Here is a 16,926-nt window from a genome sequence, read left to right as displayed (position 1 = left end):
AATAATGAATTTGTTTAATGACGTTTCCAGGTTGGAGTTTTGTTCATAAAAAGCTTAGCTTCTATAGATACCTCCCAACCTGTGGCATCTTCTGACTGTTGAGTTACTCTTCAAAACCTCCTTTTGAGCAAGTACCCATGATAGCCCTGATCACTTGTAACCTTTTGTAATTCTTGACTCTTCTGTTTACTTTTCCTACTCCACCCAAGTAGCCTTCTCCCCCTGGTGACAATTCTACTCCTGCAGAATTAAGCCTTGTCCTACCAGCAGATGATCAGACATATAATTGAGACAATTTACTGAGAGTTTTCACTTCTCTTTTTTTTTTCTCAACTCCTGTCTCTCATCTTGCCTATCACCCCCACTTTCTCCTTTGTCTTCAATATCTCCTTGTCTGTGTAATGGCTGCTTCCCTACCATTTTTAAATATTCACATCTCTCCCACATCAGTAAAAAACAAACAAACAAAAACAAACAAACAAACACCTCATTGGATCCATCCTTCCCCTCCAGCTATAGTCCCATATCTCTCCTCCCTTCTATGGCTAACTTGCATGAAAATACATGGACAGCCAGTTTCCAGTACTTTTCCTTTCATACTTCAAAACTACCATTTGGCTTCTGGTATTATCAGTCAGCCAAAACTGCTCTCTCCAAAGTTAATAACGATCTCTTAATTGCCAAATCTAATAGTCTTTCCTCAGTCCTTATCAATGTACCTCTTTGTAGCCTTTGAAATGTTGATCCACTTCTCTGTGATATTTTCTTCTCTTTAGATTTTTGTGACACAGTTCTCTCTGGCTTATCCTTCCACCTTTTGTATTGTCCCTCAGTTACTTTGTAGGATTTTAATTTAGGGCATGCCTACTAACCTTAGATGTCCCATAGAGTTTTGTCCTGAATCACCTCCTCTTCTACCCCTATAATATTTTACTTGGTGAGCTCACCAGCTCCCATGGATTCAAGTATTATAATGATGCAAATGGGGGGCGGCTAGGTGGCGCAGTGGATAAAGCACCGGCCCTGGATTCAGGAGTTCCTGAGTTCAAATCCGGCCTCAGACACTTGACACTTACTAGCTGTGTGACCTTGGGCAAGTCACTTAACCCCCACTGCCCCGCCAAAAAAAACCAAAAACAAATAATGATGCAAATGATTCTCAAATCTACTTAACCAATCTTAAAGTCTCTTTTAAACTTCAGTCCACCAACACTAAATGCCTCTTGAACATCTCAAACAAGATCTAGCATAGCTATCATACACACACACACATACACACATATACATAGATATTGTGTGTGTATATGCATATGTATGTAACCTATACATACACCTTGCATATAGATATAGATAGATATTTTTATAGATATATCTAGATTTACCTGGTGTCAGAAAGCAAACATATCAGTGGGGCCTCATAAACTATGTTTAAAAGATTATTGACCTACAGTTTGTCTCAAACCTGGAGTAAAGTCTCAGAGAAGGGATACATGAAATGTGTGCCAGGTACTCATTAATGAAACAAATAAAATTAAAATTTTATGAGCTTAAAAACCTTTACATTATTCTAAATATCTAGTGCAGTAATAAAATTAACCAATGTTTTAATATGTATGGGAGGAAGAAATCTAGGTGCAGTGGAAATTTGTTATCTGGGGTCCTGTTAATATAGTTAATTAAACTATAATAGGCAAGTGGTAGCTAGATGGCGCAGTGGATAGAGCACCAGCTCTGGAGTCAGGAGTACCTGAGTTCAAATCTGGCCTCAGACACTTAACACTTACTAGCTGTGTGCCCCTGGGCAAGTCACTTAACCACAATTGCCTCACTAAAAACAACAACAAAAAACTATAATAGGCAAGTAGAAAATGAATGTATATTTATATATTTACTATAAGTAGATTCAATTGATTCATATCCCTCCCCACCCAACCCTCTTTCTAGCAAGAGTTATTTTGACTCCTTTTCAATTTTTTTTTTTCAGGGCAGTGAGGGTTAAGTGATTTCCCAGGGTCACTCAGCTACTAAGTGTCGAGTGTCTGAGGTCTGATTAGGACTCAGGTCATGCTGAATCCAGGGCTGGTGCTTTATCCACTGTACTACCTGGCTGCCTCACAAATAGTATTAGAGACCATAATAATCCCCCTCCCCTGGAAATTTTCAAATGAAGACTCCCATGGCAATTGTCAAATAAAGAGAGAAAAATGAATAAAATCGGGGTATTTGCCATTTTAAAATTGATTTTTATTTCATTTTTAAAAATAAATAAATTCAATTACACCTTCACCGTGATGTGGTCAGATCTGGTAGGTCTCTAATAGCGAGAATCCAGAGTAGTTAGGCAAAATGCATTTATAAACAGAATTTCTTTGAAAGTTGATTAAATAGTATATGCCCATCTCTAGGATATCTTATAACATGTCACATTTTCACTAACAATATTTTATTTCTAAATAATTGATTATAATCTTTATTGAAGAACCATGGTTATTTAGATGATATATTTCTATTATTTCTAAATTTTATTTTAAAATAAAAAATGTAATTTATAGAAGTAAATAATTAGAAAATAGTTTTTTTTACTTGTACTTACTATTGTGTAAGTCAGTGTGTATGAAATCCTATGTATCATAAACATTAAACTCATCAATGTGTTACATAGTAAGGAAAACAAATTCTGACCCAGCCACTAACAGCTCATAGAGGTCCTTTATACAGGAATGTGCTGGTAAATTTTAAATAAACAGCTCTCTGGGGGAAAAATACTCTCCATATTTTTAAGTTACATCTGTATTATTAACTTTTTCTTCCATCACTTTTCTAAGTATAGATAAAAAAATAAAACAACAACAGCAAAAACAAAAGAAACCCAATTAAGTTCAAATTTCCCATTTCTAATTCCCAACAGGTAAAGTGGTAATTCTCAAAATTTAATAGTCAGTTTTTATCATCCAGTGTGAGCTGATTCCCCCTAAACTCTGTCCTTATATCTAGTTTTCAAAATCTATACAGGTCATTATCATGTATTACCTGTAACAAATGTTAAGAGCTGAAGTTGCATTGCACACAGATCATCCTAGAAAGAGTACTAGCTAGGGACCCAAGAGATCCTGATAGTCTAGTCTCTCCCCCTACCTTTGTCACTGTGACTAGTGAACTGGCCTTGAGTAAGCCACTTAACCTCTATGATTCTTTCCTATATTTTGTATTTTCTAAAAAAAAAAAAATCATCCAAGGTGACACAACACTAAAACAACTGACTGAGAAAATAAATCAAACTCATTACTTGTTATCTGCAAAATATCTCAACTGTTTTACTGAATCTTTCACTTTTTATTGGTCATGAAAGCACTGATAGACTATAATAGATATTTACAGAAACTGTTTAATATTCTTTGTGGAAAGAAAGCAGTATAGACAATAAAATTTGATGGCCAGAAATATATCTTGAAAACCTTTGGTGCTGTTACTATATAGGCAGTGAACCATTTTTATATTGGATTTTCTTTAACCCTTTACAGAATAAAGCCCAGGTCTTATTTCCCTACCTATTTATATGGCTTCCAAATGCTTCCAACATCAATCATAAATCCCTTTGATTTACTCTCTGTTAACTCTTCATAATCTGTCCCTTGTTGTCTTTCCAGGCTTCCAACATTGCATGTACTCTATTCACAAGGTTTTTATTTTTCTTTGTTTTGTTTTTCCAATTCAAGATGCTCAATCTCTACACTCTAGGAAGTTTTACTTGGCATTTCCCATACCTGGTAGTCTCTATTTTTTCATATTCAGCTCCTGTTCTTTATGGCTTTTTTCCAGGTCTATTTAACATCTAGATTTCAGCAATAAGAATCCCTTTTCAATCCTCCTTAACCTTAATGCCTTCCCTCTGAGATTATCTCTCATTTATCCTGTCTCTATCTTGTTTGCACATGCGTGTTGGCATGTTATTCCAATTGGACTATGAGCTCTGTGGGAGCAAGGAATGGGTTGTTGTTGTAGTTGTTGTTTTCATGTACTTAGTGAAGTACTTTGCACATATTAAGTACTTAATAAACAGCATTTTTTTCTGATAGTAGAGTTCTGTACAAAAATATTCATGTTGCTACATCATAAATACTTTCTTTCTAAAGAACCAGAAAGCTTTGGACATGGTGAGAACTAAATATTACAGTTAAAAAAATTGTATCTTAACAGACAGGAAATGATTAATTACTACTGTTGCAATTGTTTCTCTATTAGATGCCTATATATAATCAGATTATCAACCAATTAGATTAGAAGTAAAAATCCATGTCAATTTAGAAGATAATATCTCACGAAGAAATTACAGCAGTAGATCCATGTAGATCTAGGGCAGCTAAGTAGTGCAATAGGTCTGACATTAGGAAGACTCAAATTTCTGAGTTCAAATCTGGTGCGTGACCCTACAAAAATCACTTAACCCTGTTTACCTCAGTTCCTCATCTGTAAAATTAACTAGAGAAGGAAATGGCAAACCACTCCAATATCTATCCCAAGAGAACTTAAATTCGATCATGAGGAGTCAAATATGAGTGAAATAACTGAACAACAATGGCAAGATCTTGACCTATTTAAATTATCTGAGGAAATAAATTCATCTCCCAAAGTGAGGAATGTGCAAAAATAAAAACATGTTATCAGACTATTACCATTTTTAAAAATTTAATTTATAAAAATGAAATTACCACAGTAATGAGTCCCAAAGATCTCAGAAACCACCTAAATATTAAACAACTTGCTGAAAGGAGAAATTAATGAGAAAAAGAAGAAGTTGATTTGCAATGTATTATGGAGAAAGAAGGTGGAACATTATAAACAATAGCATTTCACATAATAAAAAAAAAAGCAACTGAGGGGACATGATCCTAGTCAACTCAATGCCAAACCTAAATAATCCCAAGGGCATTTATTTTTAAAACACGAAAAAGGACAAAAACCAATAAAAAAAAATTCAACACATCTACAGGAATTTAATAAAAAAAAAATCAGTTCTTATCAGTAACAATAATAGAATCACCATTTTTAGATTTTACCATCTTAGGAATCACTGATTTGTGTATAAAAGTTATAATAGCACCTAGGAAGATAAAACTTGGAAGAGCAGCCATACCTGACTAGACTCATAGAGAAAAAACCATGCAAGAGTAAAAACAAGCAAACAAACAAACAAAACCATGCTTTGGTCTATTTATAAAACATTTAGTTTAGAAGAACATAAAGTAAAAAAATAAGAGGTGGCAATATTTTTAAAAGTATTATTGATGACTTTTTATGTTATCCTTTTCAAGATATCCTGCCCTTCTACCCAATGCCTTTCTTTTTTAATAACAAAAACTGTTACATAAAAGAACCAATACAGTGACTATATCAGAAAATCTTTGCATCATCCCATACCTATTCCCATAAAATGTGAATACATCTCCCAATCTCTTCTCTTCCAAAATCTGTATACAATTATATAACATTCAGCTTCATTTTACATTAATTTTGGTTATTATAGTTATGTTTGCAGTTTTCTAGTTCATCCATACAACAAAATTTGTTCAATGATATTCCAATGAATAATAACTTACTTTCCTTTCAGATTTTATTTTGTTATGACAAAAACTACTTCTAGGATTATTTTGTTACATATGAAACCTTTTTCTTTTTGACTTCCCTACGAAACCTACCCAATGAGAATGACCTCCAGATATGAAAAATTCAATAAATTATCATTTATAATTTAAAATTGTTTTACAAAATGGTTGGATATATGCATGTTTATCAAGTCTGTCAGTGTGCTTTTCTTTTCATATACCCTCCAACAATGACTGTTTCTGACATACAATAGTATTAATGACAACAAAAACAACATCACAAAAGGTAGGGATATGAAGAAGTCACCAATTAAGAAACCAGTCACATACTTTCTAATTATTATGAAAGGTTTGTGAGAATTGTTTTTGGCATACAGATAATTTATTCAGGCTGAAAACATTTGAAGGAAATAGGTGGATTCTTGAAGATAATTTTATAGCATACTATTTCTTTATTCACACACAAATGAAATGTGTAGAGAATACTCTTATTTTGATGATTTAAAAATAATTCACAGTAGAAAAAACCCTGCAACTTTAAATTACTTCCCCAAAGTGTCCCCTTCACATTTTTTTAAGTTGTACAGAATTATATGAGAGATTTTTACCACAGAGGACTTTTCTCCCTTGATCTGTTAAGTCTTGACATCAAATAAGGATGCCGAAAACAAGGAAACCAGTATTCATTTAAAGTGTTTCCTGCCTTTTGTAAGTTTCCTGTATACATCAAACAAGAGGTTACATATCCCTAAATGCTTGTATTCACATATGATATTTTAATATTTATTTTAAGATCTCCTGCTCTATAAATCTCTCTCATCATAGTTCATGGGAATTAAAAGAGACTTGTTTAAACATCAGTAGGCAGGCTGTAGTAAATGGAAAATGTATAATATTATATCAGTAGCATATTGAGTTTGTCTTGGTCTCTTTGGTTACACATGGACAATGAATTAGTCTCAGAATTGAAGCTGAAGATTGGTGCATAGCTCTTTGAATAACTCTAAGCAATTTGCTTCTACTAGCATCTGTCTCTCAAACCCTAATATTCTCCTTGTAATGCTACATGGCTGCTAATTGTAGAATGCCATGGCTTTTGGAGGAACTGAAATTATATGGGACCCAAAAAAGCACTAATATTTACTGGCCTCACTTTCCTTAGTTGAAAAATGCATATAATAATACTTCTAATGTCTAACTGAAAAAGTGATATCAGCGGGGCAGCTAGGTGGCACAGTGGATAGAGCACCGGCCCTGGATTCAGGAGGACCTGAGTTCAAATCCGACCTCAGACACTTAACACTTACTTGTTGTGTGACCCTAGGCAAGTCACTTAACCCCAATTGCCTCACCAAAAAAAAAAAAAGTGATATCAGCATTCAATGAAAAAATTGATGTAAAAGCAGTTTAGAAATTAGATGGCTATGGTATGAATGTCAGAATTTGGGGTTTGTTTTTGTGGGTAATTCCATCTACCAATATAAACCAGTTCCTTCTTTAATTTAGAGATTGAAGAATTACCTGGGGACACTGAGGGGAATCCTAGAATCAAAGAAATTGGTTATTGAAAGAAATCTCAGTAGCCATCTAACCTAAGCCATACAAAACTATCTCCACTGTATCATAACTAATATTCTGTATATGGTGCACAATTACACATATTATTTATATTCACATACATATAAATATATGTGTATTATATGTCATATAATATGGATAACAAAATATAATTAAATTCTATATTATATATTATATTGTAATCAACCAGAACATTCAAATAACCAGAAGATCCCATTCTGTGACCATTGTGGTCACTATTTATTATTTCTATGCATTTACACATAACCCGCTATGAAAGAATTGTACCAAGAAGTGTTATAAAACCCACATATCTAAAGGCTATGCTTTCCACTATTTGGCTCATTTAGAAACAGTAGCAAATGCATTCATTTCATAAAAGTTTAATTGACTATAAATTGGTCCTAACATTTATGGGTAGAGGGGTGTTTTTATGCTGCGGTGCTTGGCACTTCCTTTCTGGCTCAACTTTTTCAATATAATGGTTTGTTGCTCTTGAGATAATAGTTTGCAAACTTGAACAAGCTGCTCAAAGATTTGCATCATGATTACAGGCTGAAGAGCAGCTATTCCATCTTCGACTCCACACTAAGGAGGAGAGGTATTATTATTGTCATCATTATCATCATCATCATTATTATCCTTCTCCTAAATTAGGAAAAGGACAAACTACAAAGAATCTAGAGATAGAAGAAAGAAAGGGTTGAAACAAAAGTTTGCTTTTACATAATAGAGCCTTTGGAATTTAATTTCCTTCCCGTTAACAAAATTAATTTTAAAAGGGCAAATTTACTGAAGTGCAAATAATATAATACTCATGTCTGTGACTAATAGAATGAGTTTTTAAAATAATAAAGCAGACTACTGTCCAGCATGTATTTTATTTAAGGCTTTGTCCTTCACTCCCCTTTGATTGTGAAGGCACACTAGACTGCTTAAATAGCTGATTTTTTTTTCATTTTTTTTTTCTACACAGAGTAAACTCCCACCCACTCAGGACTCAGCCCCTTGGTTCATTTGCATTTAGATCTCCCATTGACACCACCACACATAATAACATCTTGGGGAAAATAAAGAAAATAATAAAACAAACAAACAAACAAACAAACAAAAAGCCCCTCTTGCTCTGTTCTGCCTGTGCAAAGAGAAAGGCAATTTCATTCTCTGACCATTAAGTATGAGAAGATGGATAAAGCTAGAGTGTTTTTGTAGTATAGAAGAGGAGAGTGGAAGGGGTTAAGATTGGGAAGCTTTAATGTTTTAAATAAATTGGGGGTTTTGGTGGAATGAAAAGTTCAGAAATAATAGCAATAGTTGGGCCTTAAGATGTAGGTATGAGATGAAGAAAGTGATAGCCAAATCAACAATGTGAAGAATGCTGAATTCAAAAGAGAGAAAATTAGGTTAGTTTTTTACTTGTTCCAGCAACTCAGGAATAAAAATGATGAGAAAGGAGAAAGATGATAAATATTACCTAAATAGAAAAAAAATGACAAGATGGGTAAACAAGGCCAAGCAAAGAGGGATACTAAAGTTTTGACAGAAATATTGTTAATAAAGAGAACTACCAAAATTGTAAATTTCAATAGAGTGTGCCTAGGGAGGACTAGGGTAGAAAGAATGGCAAGGGAAAAGGGCAGGAAAATAGAGATGGGGTGGGTTCCTGGCTAAAACAGGGATTATTTATAACAAGAATGATGAAAACAAGAAGTTGTAAGATAATCCAAAAGCCTATAATAGAGACAGGGTATAATTTTAATTACTTTAAAAGCTGAAAGTTAACTGGGTCCAGCATTCCAGTTAGACTATGTCTCTGAGCTTTTCTGAATAGGCATGAAATGTTTGCAGGCCTAGGGGACTGGGGATCTGGCAGATGGGAATAGTTCTAGATAAGGCCATCTATAAAGGATTGAGATTTTCATCCCTGAGCAAAAGGCATGAGATTAACTGTATCACCTCACTTGACAGCTAATTTTGGATACACACAAGTCTTTTTTACTTCCTTCCTTATTCAAGATAAGCTTTTCAATGAGATATTTCACATTTTCTTCTGTTTATTTTTGATTCTTTGGATTTCATTTTATTGTTTTTTAATGCCTTATAGAGTCATTAGCTTGCACTTATCAAATTCTAATTTTTAAGGAATTGTTTTCTTGACTGAGCTTTTGTACTTCTTTCCACTTGGCCAGTTATGTTTTTAAGGAATTATTTTTATCAGTGCATTTTTGTGCCTCTTTTTCCTTTTGACCTATTCTGTTTTGTGTCAATTTTGTCAGCATTTTTGTGCTTCTTTTACCAAATTATTAACTTTTTGTAATTATACTACATTTCTACATTTCCCCCATTTTCCTTTGCCACTCTTATTTTATTTTTATCATCATTTTAGCTCTTCAAGGAATTTGTCTAGGGCTCGTGTCCAATATCTATCTATCTATCTATCTATCTATCTATCTATCTATCTATCTATCTATCTATCTATCTATCTATTTATCTACCTATCATCTGCCTGTCTATCTGTCTGTCTATCTAGGCTTTCTTTTGATATCATTGCCTCCTGAGTTACTTAAAGAAAAAGTTTAATTATGTCATTCTCCTGTTCAAAAACTTTCAATGGCTTCCCATTTATTATAGGATAAAACATAAATTCGCCTTCTATTAACAATCCATTTATTAAATGTCTGTATATACATGCACACACACATATTTTAAGATAGCTATCCATATATAGATACATAGATAGCTATCTTAAAGTCAACATATTGAAAATTAAACTCATTATTCACCCTTTCCTTGGCTCAAGGCTTCATCTCTTCTGAACTTTCCTATTATTTTGGAGGACCCAATCTTCCTTCCAGGTACACATACTCACAACTGAGGTGTCCCCCTTGACTCCTAATGTTCTCTCAACCTCCCCACCTAATCTATTACCAAGTCTAATACTTCACACCTAAACTTTTCCTAGCCTTCTGGTTGGTCTCACTTCCTCAAGTCTGGCTCCATTCCAGTATTCCCTCCACTTAGTTGTTAAATTGATCTCACTAAAATGCAGGTCCAACTATATCATCACCTTATTCAATAAACTCCAGCACCTCCTTATTGTCCTTATTATACAATATAAAATCCTCTTCCTGGCATTCACAGTCTCTCATAACTGTCTATTATCAGTTTCTCCTCCCCCCCCCAATTTTCTAGGATCTTACCCCTTTCCATTTAACAACCCCCTACAACTTATTCTGTATATAACTAATTTACACATTTTTTTTTCTTGTCTACATGTCGAGACTGTGGGCACCTTGATAGTAAGGACTATTTTCTGTCTAGTATCCTTAGAATTTAAAACAAAGACTCATAGCAGGTGTTTAATAAATATTCATTGACTAATTCATATTGTATGGTTTCAACCCATTTTTCTAGTATTCCTTCCTCCCCATTATTACCCTATTTCATTCTACTTTACAGGTATACTAGAAAACCAGATCTCCCCTGGGCTTGTCCAGCCTTTGAATTATACACAGAGATTCTCCCTCAGGCCTATTATACACATATTCTCTCCATTACCTCCCATTGAAATACTTATCTTCTTCAAAGCTCAACTCAGGTGGCACATCCCCCATAAAGCCTTAGATCACTGTATGCTCTGCATTAAGCATCTAAGCCATACTCACTCTCTGATACATGCAAGAGTGAGCTGCAATATATAATCAATTCTTCCAGAGGGTAGTTTCAATTCCTTTATTCGCTGTCAACAATCACTTTTAGGAAGAACAAACTGTTGAGCAAAAGAGACCTTTGAAAATTTCACTGAAATGATTTTCTTTTTATGATTTGCATATGATCTTTGATGTAGTTCTCTCACATGGAAAAATGATTCCTATTTCTGTTTTACCCATTGCAAGAGTCAAGGAAGGTAGAAAGGAAACAGGCATTTATTAAGTTCCTAGTATGTGTCAGGCACTGTGCTAAGCTCTGTAGCCTATGAGGTCGTGTAATTGAATGTGGTGATCATGAAAAGTTTGGCAACAGTAAACAGTTATGTATACTTATTTTCTATACCTATATACTGGGGATCACGTAAAAAAAAAAGTCTTAGGTAAAAAGAGGTCAGGAGTGATAACATTTGTATACAGCAGGACTTCTTCAACTTTTTTTATTACCCCATAGACAATCCATCCCTTGATGCTAAACAATTTTGCTTCCTGTCTCCCATGCCTGGAACTCTCTCCCTCTTTACCTTGAGCTCCTAATTTCTGTGGCTCCTTTCAAATCTCAGCTAAAGTCACAATTTTTGAAAGAAATGTTTCTAATCTCCCTTAGTTTGGGTGCCTTTCCTCCATTGATAATCTCCAATGTATCTTAGACACTTTGTTTGTAGATAGTTGTTTCCCCCATTAGACTAGAAGTTCCTTGAGACAGCAGGAACTCTCTTTTGCTTTTCCTTGATTCCCAGTGTTTAACACATAGTAGTTGCATAATAAATATAAGTTAATTGACTGAATGAATTGACTTAAATTTTAAAGTTGAGTTTTATGAAAAATTAGGATTAGTCTTTTAATTTATTTTATTTTTATTATTTTCAAGCCTTTATAATGATCAGTGAATCTTTCCCCTCCCCTTTACATGCAGCTGAAAAATTAAAGATAGGCTGGGGATAAACATTGAGAACTTTGTATTATCTGAATTCTTCATTAAATGATAATTTAGCTAATATACTCACTAGATGTATACATTAAAATATTATATATGTAATACTCCAAAACTGCAGTAAGAATGAAGGTTGCCCATTTCTGCACAGGAAGGTCCTTGTGATCCTTTGTACCCAAGCTCCATAAATGCTTTATTTCAAATTTCTGCTCTAGTGAAGGTTAACAGGTGATATTGTTGCTTTCACTCCTTCTCATTTCCCTTCTATTCCACAGAAGTAGAACTTCCAGAGCATTCTCCCTCAGATGCCATCTTTTTATATGCCATTTCAAAGAAATGAAGCTTTTTGGAGAGTAGATGCTGCCTGCTTGATGTCTTCTGTTGTGAACCAAGAACTGTCTCATTTTAGAGATTTTTTTTTCTTTTGGTCCATTGGATTCATCTGGTGGAAACTGGTCTTTGAATTCTTCTATCTTTGTTTCAATATAATAAATGTCTTCTGGGAGCAGCTAGGTGGTGCAGTGGATAGAGCACTGGCTCTGGAGTCAGGAGTACCTGAGTTCAAATCCGGCCTCAGACACTTTACACTTACTAGCTGTGTGATCCTGGGCAAGTCACTTAACCCCAATTGCCTCACTAAAATAAATAAATAAATAAACAAATAAACAAACAAATGAATGAATGAATGAATGAATGAATGAATGAATAAATAAATAAATGTCTTCTGACACAAAGTCAGCTTCTACATGTTCTTTTTTTCTCCTGTCTTCCTTCACATACTTCTCTGCATTCTTGACTATATTCTTAATCTTATCTTTGCTTAACCCACCAGAAGACTGGATCACAACATGTTGTTAACATCCTATGCTTTTATCCTTTGCAGAAACATCTACATTTCCATTAACCTCAATGTTAACTGTGACTTAAATTTGTGGAAATTCACATGGGGCTCGTAATATCCCATTCAAAGTAAATTGTTCAAGAAGCTTATCGTCTGCAGCCATCTTGTTCTCTCCCTGAAAGATTTTAATTTTCACTTGTGTCTGAACATCAACAGCTGTAGAAAATACCTGCCTTTTCCTAGTCTGAATAATTACATTCCTATTAATTAGTTTGATGAAAACACTTCCTAATTTCTCAGTGCCCATAGAAAGGGAAGTGACATCCAGAAATAGCACATTGATGACATCAGCAGCTAACATGCCTCCCTACATGGCAGTTCCAATAGCCACAGCTTTATCAGGATTGACAGCTTTACTAGGAGCCTGAAAAAAGATTACCTGCACTGTCTGTAGAACCTTGGATGTTCTGATTATGTCAACAACTAAGATGACCTGTTCAATATTGCTCTTTCTGACTTCAGCATCCTGCGTGGCATTCAGAAATAGGGCAATAGTCTTCCTGATAATATTAGTAATCATCACCTCAAACTAATTTTGAGTTAATTTAATCTTTACAGACTTGGACCCAGAAGCATCCAAAGTCAAATATAGTAAGTTGATGTCAGTCTGCACAGAAAAAGATATTTGATATTAAAAGGGGCCACCCATACCCACTGAAGAGGCATGTGATCTCTGCTCAGGTCAACTCCTATCTTTCCCTTAAACTCCTTCACAATGTGCTAGACCAAGGCCTAGTAAAAATCTTAGGAAAGTGAACACAATAGTAGATTTCACCTCAAACATATCTTTCTCAATTTCCAGGATAGAAATATCAAAAGTTCCACCATCTAAGTCATATACATCACTGGTTTTGTCTTCAGATGTGTCTATGCATAAGCCAAGGCAGCAGGTATAGGCTCATTAATCACTTGAAATACATTTAGGTCTGATATTTACCCATCATCTTTGGTGGCCTGTCACTGCAAATAATTGAAATAACTATTGACTGTGATGACAGCAATTTTTGCTGGATATGATATTCCAGTGGGCAAAGGAATTGGGATTATAACCAAGAATCACCTATCCAGAATAACTGAGTATAATCTTTCAGAGGAAAAAAATGGGACATGAATTAAAAAAAGACTTTTACATATCTGTGATGAAAAGACTTGAACTGAATGGAAAATTTGACTCTCCTGGGTCCAGGGTGGGTGTTTTGTTCACTGTGTCACCTAGCTGCCCCATGATGACATCTTTAGGGTAGAATTGAGGGGTGAGAGGAATGCACTGGGGGAGGGAGAAGGGGAGAGGTAGCATGGGGTGAAATACTACATGAAAGAAACAGGAAAGGGTTTATGGAGTGGAGGGAGAAATGGGGGAGGGGCAGGGCAGCAAATGAACTTTACACTCATCAAAGACCTTAATCTCATTAGAATTGGCTCAAGGAGGGAAGAACATACACACTCAATTGGGTGGAATAATCTATCTAACCCTGGAAGAAAATAGGACACAAGGGGATAAGGAGGGAGGGACAAAAGAAGGGAGTTCAGATTGGGGGGAGGGGCAGTCAGAAGCAAATCCCTTTTGAAGAAGGATTGGGTGAAAGAAGATAGATAACAGAGTAAATATCATGGGGAAGGGAATAGGATGGAGGGAAATAGTTAATAATAGTAACTGTGAAAAAGAGAAAAGGGAAAAAATGTACAAAAATATTTATAGAAACTCTTTGTGGTGCCTAAGAATTGGAAATCAAAGGAATGTTCATCGATTGGGGAATGAATGAAGAAGCTGTGGTATATGATTGTAATGGAATACTATTGTGCTATAAGAAATGACAAGTAGGATGATTTCAGAAAAAGACCTGGAAAGACTCATATGAACTAATGTATAGTGACATGAGAAGAACCAGTAGGACCTTGTGCACAGTGACAGCCGTATTATTCTATGAGCAATTGTGAATGACTTTACTCTCAGTAATACAATGATCCAAGACAATCCCAAAGAGCTAATGATGAAGCATATGATTCACCTCCAGAGAAAGAACTGACACTGATTGAACACAGACTAAAAAAAAAAAAAAGAGTACTTGTGGATTGTACATATATAACCTATATCTGATTGGTTGATGTCTTGTGGAGGGGGGAGGAAAGGGAGGGAGGAAGAAAAATTTGGAACTCTACATCTCATAAAAATGAATGTTGAAAACTACCTTTACATGGAACTGACAAAAATTTTTTAAAAATAAATTAAATTAAAATGAATGGATGGAGACAGAAGTGTAACTACTACATTTAAAAATATTAACTGAATAAATAATTAAGTAAAATAAAAAAGTGAAAATGAGAAAACCAAAAAAAGTTAAAAAGAGATAAAAAGAAAACAATTAAGGCTATATATTGCTATACTGAATCAAATATATTTTCTTTTGTAATAAAAAGAGAGAAAAATATTTTTCTACTACTCTGAATACTTCCCTATTTTCTTCCCATATTTTCATCAAGGATACCTTCTATATGCCTAAAATTTTCTAATTTGTTGTTGTTCAGTTGTTTCAGTCATGGATGACCCTTCATGACCCGATTTGAGGTTTTCTTGACAAAGATGCTGGAGTGGTTTACCATTTCTCTCTCCAGTGAATCTATTTTAGCAGGCAATCAGAGGTTAAGTGACTTGACCATCTAGGAAGTATCTGAGATTAGATTTGAACTCACTTCTTTCTGACTCCAGGACCAGTGATCTATCCACTGAGTTACTGGCTGCTCTAAATGTAGTAGCTTTATATATATTTAGTCAAATTCAACTGCTTATTCATGTTCCATTATCGTGTGTGTGTGTGTGTGTGTGTGTGTGTGTGTGTGTGAGATTTGTACTTCCTTACATAGTACTCTGGGTTCTAATAGTTCAAAGGTGTTTCGATTGTAATCAAATTGTAATCAATTCTCAAAAATTAGAATTGTCTGTTATAGCAATTTTAGTAGATCAATTTCATTTTATCTATTTTTTCTACCTTATACTTTCATAATCTCAAAATAATCTACATTAATTATGCTTTTATATAAACCTGTTTTCCCTTCATAAATGATATTTATAAACACTCAAGATAAAATATAATACTTCACACTGCAAAGAATAAGTAGATGAAGAATACCTATTTCCTAGAGTATGACATTCAGCTTCATGATAGTGCATAGAGTTAAAGTTTAGCTCAATTTTCTTGGAAAGAGATAAGAGATGAACATTGGTTTGGGCCTATAAATTAAAAGAAAGTTGAAAATAAGGCAGATTGCATTTGGGAAATTATTAGTTTTTCTCAATCACACCAAATCGATTCTTGCCTTCAAAGCACTAAATTTTAAACATTAATACTTAATGGTGATTTCTGTTATATGCAATCATGGAACATAGTTTCAGGAAGATAAAAAAGTTTCACGTGGACAAAAGAGTAATCAAAGGAAACATGGTAGACAATAAGGGGCTTCTTATCGCCAATAATAAATTAAGAATTTATTAATAAATAAACCATGACATTTTATAAACCAAAAGTAAACTAACAATTCATTAATAAACCAGGAATTTCATAAATCATGAATATATTAATAAACTAAAAAATTAAAATGAATTGAGTGTACTAATAAATGAATTAAGAATTTATTATATATTAATAACAAATTATTAACAAATTATAATTTGTTAGTAAATAAACTAAAAATCTTTTATGTACTTAGAAATACAAATGATTGCAGAGAAAAAAAGACATATCAAGAAGTCATATGATTTGAAATGGAGGTGAACTCTCCATATAACAACATCATAGATAGACTACCATGGGTGCTTAATAGGTATTCCTGAAATATTAAAAGACTTAGAGAAATGTGTAACATATAATTGTTAGATCATCTATAGAATTATTATAGAATGATAAAGATAACAATAGCACATTATGTAAAGACTTTTATGACTCACAATCATCACCATGAGTGACAATGGAGTACCTACACTAAGGACAGTCCATCATAACATCACAGAAATCGTTCTCATTAGATTTTTCTCCCATTTACTAGAAGCAAACCTAAAAAACTATGAAGAAATGTGATCGCATCTATATACTTTGACTTAAACTAGGCTTGAATATCCTGAAGTATACACATGATTTTATTGTACACAGACACACACACAGATACACACACATATCCATCATGTTAGTGTGGCAAAACACTCTAAAT

General features: G+C 34.1%; 1 protein-coding gene and 1 pseudogene across 2 annotated transcripts in view; both read right to left on the bottom strand.

The window, feature by feature from the left end:
* Positions 1-16,926, bottom strand: part of GALNTL6 (polypeptide N-acetylgalactosaminyltransferase like 6) — a 1,532,830-nt gene that overhangs the window by 1,046,931 nt on the left and 468,973 nt on the right. The gene's annotated exons all lie outside the window — the stretch shown is intronic.
* The window catches only part of LOC122730899, an 82,754-nt pseudogene continuing 76,741 nt past the window's right edge, over positions 10,914-16,926 (bottom strand).

The sequence above is a fragment of the Dromiciops gliroides genome, chromosome 6 (assembly GCF_019393635.1).
Source record: "Dromiciops gliroides isolate mDroGli1 chromosome 6, mDroGli1.pri, whole genome shotgun sequence".
Lineage (NCBI taxonomy): Eukaryota > Metazoa > Chordata > Mammalia > Microbiotheria > Microbiotheriidae > Dromiciops > Dromiciops gliroides.
Note: the sequence above shows the minus strand (reverse complement) of the source record. Positions and strands in the feature narration are given on the sequence as shown.